Here is a 7,033-nt window from a genome sequence, read left to right as displayed (position 1 = left end):
ATGAAGTGTCTTTCCTCATTTCTCTTGATAACTTTTTGTTGAAAGTCTATTTTATTGGATATATGGATGACATCTCCAGCTTGTTTCTTGGAACCATTTGCTTGGAAGACCTTTTTCCAGCCTTTTACTCTGAATTAGGGTCTGTCACTCTTACTTAGGTGTGTTTCTTGTATGCATCAAAATGTTAGCTCCTGTTTGTGTATCCAGTATGTTAAATTATATCTTTTAATAGGTGAGTTGAGTCCACTAATATTGAAAGACTTTAATATAGATGATTGGTAGTCCCTGTTTGTTGGTCCCGATGTTGGTCCTTGTTTGGGCCGTGAGGACAAACTCCAGCCTGGCTCAATTTTCTGTAGCCTTGTGGGAGATCCTAAGCCTGGCTGGAGTTTTGAGACCTGTCTCAGTCACTTCTGTATCAGGTGACTCATCAAGACCTGCTTGTCCATGCCTCTGCATTGCTGTTGCTGATGTAGAGCTTTGCCATTGGCCCTTTCAGTCACTCCATACCCTCCATCATACCTCCCCACATCCTATGTCATCTTACCCCATGAAACATCTCCCTGACTATGTTATGAACTTATGTAAGCAAGAGACTGATACCATAAAGTTGAGTCCCTGCTTCTATAAGACTCCTTGCTCAGTGTGTTTCTTTTGGGTTGTTGACACTCACCATCCAGTTCTTGGCTTAGTGGTGACATGATAATATCTTGTCTTGTCTTTGATTTAGGTACCCTCCTTGTGTTGGAGTTTTCCTTTTAGTATCCTCTGAAGGGCTGGATTAGTAGATAGATACTACTTGAATTTGGCTTTGTCCTGGAATATTTTGGTTTCTCCATCTATGCTAAATGAGAATTTTGCAGCTTACAGTAGTCTAGGCTGGCATGTGTGTTCTCTTAGAGTCTACATGACCTATGACCAGGCTCTCCTGGCTTTTAGTGTCTCTGTTGATGTAATTCTGATTGGTCCTTCTTTTTATGTTACTTGGTCCTTTTCCCTTGCAGGTTTTAATATTCTTTCTTTGTTTTGTGCATTTAATGTTTTGATTAATATGTGATGAAAGGACTTACTTTTCCAGTCCCATTTATTTGGTGTTCTGTACACATCCTGTACCTTGATGGCCATCTCTTTCTTTAGGTTGAGGAAGTTTTCTTCTATGATTTTTTCGAAAATATGTTCATGTTCTTTGAGCTGGGATACTTCATTCTCCTCTATATATTATTCTTAGATTTAGTCTTTGCACAGTGTCCTAGTTTTCCTGGATGTTTTGTGTTAAGAGTTTGCATAAATTACCATGTTCACCAGGGCAGATTTGCATGAAATTAGCATACACTGTGGCCAGGTGCTGACACTGTCTCATTTGCATACATTAGCATATGCATGGCGATGAATTTGCATGAGAGTTATGAGAACTGGCAAGCTGCCCACCTGCATAATTTGCAAAAATTACCTTACGTTTGCATAAGATTAGCACACATTTGCTTGAATTAACATGCAGGACAGGTCTGGGTGTGGAACTGAGCTCATTTGCATAAATTAGCATTTTCTGTTTAGAAAAATCTGTGGGCGTTTGCATCAATTATCTAAGATTTGCATACATTGGCAGAGGTTGCATGGATTTGCATATATAATGGCCAAGGCAACCGCCAAGACCCGCCCCCGGGAGGCGTGTCCAGCCAGCCCCACACCTGCCTGACAGGAAGCGCCCCCATCCCCTTCCGCGGGGGGGGGGGGAGAGTGTGGGTGACAGGAAGTGGGCACAGGCGGAGTCAGGAACAGTGTGGCCTCGCTGTCCGGGTAAAGGCAGAACTGGCGGGACAGCGCCCCAGACCCGCCTACAAAGGGGTCATGGTGAGGTCACTTCCTGTCCCCGATGGTGTCACTTCCTGATGTCACTCTCTGCCTTCAGCAGCTGAAGAACCCGCCCACTCAAAGACATCACTTCCTGTCCCCTACATAAAAACCCTCAGGCTGTTAACCCCCCCAACCCTAAAATCTCTAAATTACTTAAAAGTCCCTAAAATAAACCTAAAACCTTAAAAAAGAAAACCCTAAAAAACCATCGAATCCTTAAGCAAACACTAAAGAGCCCTAAAAAGATAAAAACAAAAAAAACAACAAAAAAAACCCTAAAATACTTAATAACCACTTAAAAAAACCTAAAATTCAATAAAAGCAAGAACACCAAAAAGACCCTAAAAAAATTCTAAAACCCTCAAAAATGCTCTTAAAATTCTACAAAACTAAAGATGCCTAAAAAGACCCTAAAACCCATAAAACCATAAAACAACCAAACAAAAACCCTATGGCCTTAAATTATCGTCCTAAACACTGAGAAAACCCTAAAATAAATTTTAAAAGAAAAAACCCTTTTAAAAAAACCTTAAAATCACTAATAAAAACTTAAAAAAAAACCCAAAATTCTAAAAAAAACTCAAGAACTCTAAATTATTTTTTAAAACCCTAAAACATCCTAACATAATAAAAATAATCTCTAGAACCCTAAAAAGACACTAAATATCCCTAAAACCGTAAAAAAAGCCCGATGATGCTAAAAAAAAAAACCATACAATCTTAAAAAAAAATAAACGAACCCTAAATCACTAAAACACCCTAAAATCCTTAAAAAAAAACCCTAAAACACTTTAAAAAAAACACTTAAAAAAACTAATATTCTAAAAAAACCAAGAACTCTAAAAAGACCCTACAAAATTTCTAAAACCCTAAAAAACAGCCCTAAAAATTCTACAAAACCTCAAGAACCCTAAAAAGATGCTAAAGATTACAAAACCAAAAAAAGGACACTTTAGCATTAAAAAATCGCCCAAAACACTGAGAAAACCCTAAAATCTTAAAAAAAACCTAAAATTCTTAAAGAAAACTTAAAGAAACCCTAAAATCCTAAAATGAAAACCATAAAATTCTAAAGAAAAACTCTTAAGAACTGTAAAATATCAAAAAAAAACCCAAAACCCTTAAAAAAACCCCTCATAAATCCTAAAAAAAAATCCTAAAATCCTTTAAAAACCCCAAAAGACCCTAAAACCCTAAAATACTTTTAAAATACATTTTAAAACCATTAAAAAAAACAACAAAAAATCATAAAACAAAAACAAAAACAAAACCCCTGAAACCCTAAAAAATCCCTGAAAACCTTAAGAACATTAAAAAACAAAACTAAAAAATGCTGAAAATTGTTAAGAATTTGGGGGTCTTTAAGGGTTTTAGAGTTTTGTTTTTGTTTTTGTTTTTTTTTTTGTTTGATTGTTTTTGTTTTTTTTTTTTTTTTGTTTGTTTGAATGGGTTTTTTTTTGTTGATGTTGTTTTATGGTTTTAGGGTTCTTTCAGGGTATTTAAATGATTTTAGGGTTTTTATTTTTTTTTTCAGTGATTTTGGCGATTTTTTTTAATGGTTTTATGTTTTCTGGGTCTTTTTAGTGTTCTACAAGCTTTTTGTTTGTTTTGTTCTTTAGAATTTTAGGAATTTTTTTAGGCTGTCTGGTTCTTTTAGTTTTTTTTTTTTTGGAAGTATTGAGGTTTTTTAGTTTTTTTGCTGATAATTCAAACCTTCAGGTTTTTTTTTTTTAAATTTTATTGTTTTTAGGATCTTTTCATATTTTTTTGAAAGGATTTTTAAGTCTTTAGGGTTTTTTTTTTTTTTTTTTTTTTTTTTATCTGTTTCAGGTTCTTTTTTTTTAGTGTTTTAGGGTTTTAAGTGTCTTTTAAAAGTCCTTGGGTTTTTTTTTTGTTTGTTTGTTTTTGCTTTTTTAAGTGTTCTTTAAGTATTGTATTTTTTAAAGTGTTTTACCGTTATTTTAGTGTTTGTTTAAAGATTCTAGGTTTTTTTTAGTGTTTAATTTTTAAGGTTTTAAATTTATTTTAGGGTCTTTTTAAAAAAATTATTTTAGAGTTTTAAGGCTTTGGGGGAATTTTTGAAGGCATTAGGGTTTTTATTTAGGGTTTTAGGGTGTTTTATGGTTTTAAATTATTTGTGTTTTAGGGTCTTTGGGTGTTTTGAGGTTTATTTTTTGGTTTTTTTTTTTTGAAGGTTCTTGATTTCTTCTAGAATTTTAAGATATTTTAGTGTTTTCGGGTCTTGTAGGTTTATTTTTTTTTTTTAAGGTTTTTAGGAATATTTTAGGTTTTCTTTTTTATTTTTAAGGCTTTAGTGTTTTTTAGTGTTTTAGGTTTTTTTCAAAACATTTTATTATGGATTTTAGGGTGTTTTTTTTTAAAGCTGTTTAGTTTTTTTTTTTTTAGGATTTTTAAAATGTTTTTAAGTTTTTTTCAGTGTTTTTAGCGATTTTTTAAGGACATCGGATTTGTTTGTTTGTTTTTAATGGTTTTTAGGGTTTTTTATTGTTTTAGAGTTGTAGAATTTTGGGATTTTTTTTTAAGGTTTTAGGATTTTTTTAGGGTCTTTTTAGTGTGCTTGTAGTTTTTTAGAATTTGAGGTGTTTCTTGGGGGGGTTAGTAATCTTTTTACCATTTCAGGTTTTTATTAAGAGTTTTAGTGTTTTGAAGCATTTTTTAAAGAGGGTTTTAGGGTTTTTTATGTTTCATAATTTTGATGTATTTTTCGAGTTTTTAAAGGATTTTAGGGACTATTTTTAGGGTTTAAGGGTTTTTTTGGGTCTTTTTACTGTTCTTAAGGGTTTTTTTCTTTTCTTTTTTTTGAATTTTTGGGTTTTTTTTTAGGGCTTTAGGTTTTTTTTTTTTTTTTTTTTTAAGGATTTTAGGGTTTTTTTTAAAAAGCTTTTTAGGGTTATTTTAGGGTTTTTAAATGATTTTAGTTTTTTTTTTTTTTTCAGTATTTTTGGCGATTTTTTAAGGCCATAGTGTTTTTGTGTTTGTGTGTGTGTGTGTGTGTGTGTATGTTTGTGTGTGTGTTTAAAAATGTTTTTTATGGTCCTTTTAGAGTTCTACAGTTGTACGGTTTTAAGGTTTTGTTTTTTTTAGGGTTTTAGAATTTTTTTAGAGTTCTTCTGTTTCCTTTTCTTTCTTTTTCAAATTTTAGGGTTTTTTCTTAGGAGTATAGGATTATTTTTAGGGTTTCAGGGTTTTATTTAGAAGTTTAGGGTTTTGTAGGTTTTTTTTGTAGAGGGTTTTGTCATTTTTGGGGTTTCAGGGTTTTGATGTATTTTTAGTTTTTTTTAAAGGATTTTATTTTATTTTATTTTTTTGGGTCTAGGGTATTTTTTAGGGTCTTTTTACTGTTCTTGAGGGTTTTTTGAGAATTTTAGTGTTTGTTTGTTGTTTTTTGTTTGTTTGTTTGTTTTGTTTTGCTTTTTTAGAGTTTTAAGAGTAATTTTTTTTCCAGTTTTTATTAAGGGTTTTAGGATATTGTTTTAAGCTTTTTGGGGTTCCTTTAGGTTTTTTTTTTTTTAATGATTTTTGTTGTTTTGTTTTATTTTGTTTTGTTTTTTAAGATTTTTTGGCTAATTCTAAAGGCGATAAGGTTTGTTTTTAAATGGATTTTAGGGTCTTTTTAGGGTTCTAAGGGTGTTGTAGAGTTTTAGGATTTTTTTTAGGGTTTAAGAATTTTTTAGGGTTTTTTTTTTTTTTTAGAGTTCTTACGTATCTTTTTTTAAAAGAATTTTAGGGTTTTTTTTAAAAAAATGTTTATTAAGTATTTTAAAGTGTTTTTTTCTGTTTTGTTTGTTTTTTTTTTTTTTTTTTTTTCCGGCTCTTGTAGGGTTTGTTTAAGGATTTTGGGTTTTCAAGGGTTTTAGGTTTTCGGGTTTTTTTTAAGGTTTTAGAAAAAACACTAAAATACACTAGAAGCCAGAAAAACAAACAAACAAAAACAAAACAAAAAAAAAAAAAAAAAAAAACTAAAAAACGCTCTTCTTAAAACTCTACAAACCCTTTAAAAAAACCCTTAGAAGACATCTTAAAAAAAAAAAAATACACAAATGGCGCTAATACTTTTCTTTCTTTCTTTCTTTTTTCTTTTTTTGAGTTTTGGAGACTGGGTTTCTCTGTGAATCCCAGGCTGTCCTGGAACTCACTCTGTAGACCAGGCTGGCCTCGAACTCAAAAATCCAACTACCTCTGCCTCGCAAGTCCTGGGATTAAAGGCGTGCACCACCACTGCCTGGCAACCTTAAAACAATTAAACCCCAAATATAAAACCCTATTATTTTTTTTTAAATCAGGAACAACAACAACAAAATTCAGTAAGAAATACAATAAAATGCTAATAAAATAAAATAAAATGAAGCCTAAATTAAACCCCAAAACCCTAAAATACACTAAAATCCTTTGAAAACCAAGGAGGGGGGGAAACACTAAAAATACACTAGAAGCCTGAAAACCAAAAAAAAATCTAAAATGTTCTTCTAAAAACTCTACAAAACCCTTTAAGAAACCCTTGGATATCTAAAAAAATACAAAAGGAACCAAAATATCCCTAAAATTTTTCTTTCTTACTTTTTTGTTTTTGTTTTTGTTTTTTGAGACAGGGTTTCTCTGTGTAGCCCTGGCTGTCCTAGAACTCACTCTGTAGACCAGGCTGGCCTCGAACTCAGAAATCCGCCTGCCTCTGCCTCCCAAGTGCTGGGATTACAGGCGAGCACCACCACGCCGGACCATGACTGTGAGTGATTTTCTGAGGCAGGGGGATGACTGTGAGTGAATGTGTGAGGCAAAGGGGATGGCGCTGAGTGATTCTCTGAGGCAGGGGGATGACTGTGAGTGAGTTTCTGAGGCAGGGGGATGACCCTGAGTGACTGTGTTTTTGTTTTTTATTTTCTGTTTTTAGGGTCTATTTAGGGCACTAAAGGTTTTGTAGAGTTTTAGAATTTTTTTTTTAGGGTTCTAGAATTTTTTAGAGTCGTTTTTAGTGTTTTTATTTTTCAGAATTTTAGAGATTTTTAAAAAATATTTATCAAATTTTTTTTTTTTTTTTTTTTTTTGCTTTTTAGGGTTTTTATGGTGTAAGAATTTTAAGGTTTTTATGTGTTTTAGGTTTTTCTTTAAGGTTTAGAGTTCTTCTGGGGTTTTTAAATGATTTTAAGTTGTTTTTTTTTTT

Source organism: Mus musculus, chromosome X (genome assembly GCF_000001635.26).
Source record: "Mus musculus strain C57BL/6J chromosome X, GRCm38.p6 C57BL/6J".
NCBI classification, from domain to species: domain Eukaryota; kingdom Metazoa; phylum Chordata; class Mammalia; order Rodentia; family Muridae; genus Mus; species Mus musculus.
The sequence above is the reverse complement of the archived record's forward strand: the minus strand, read 5'-3'. Positions refer to the sequence as shown.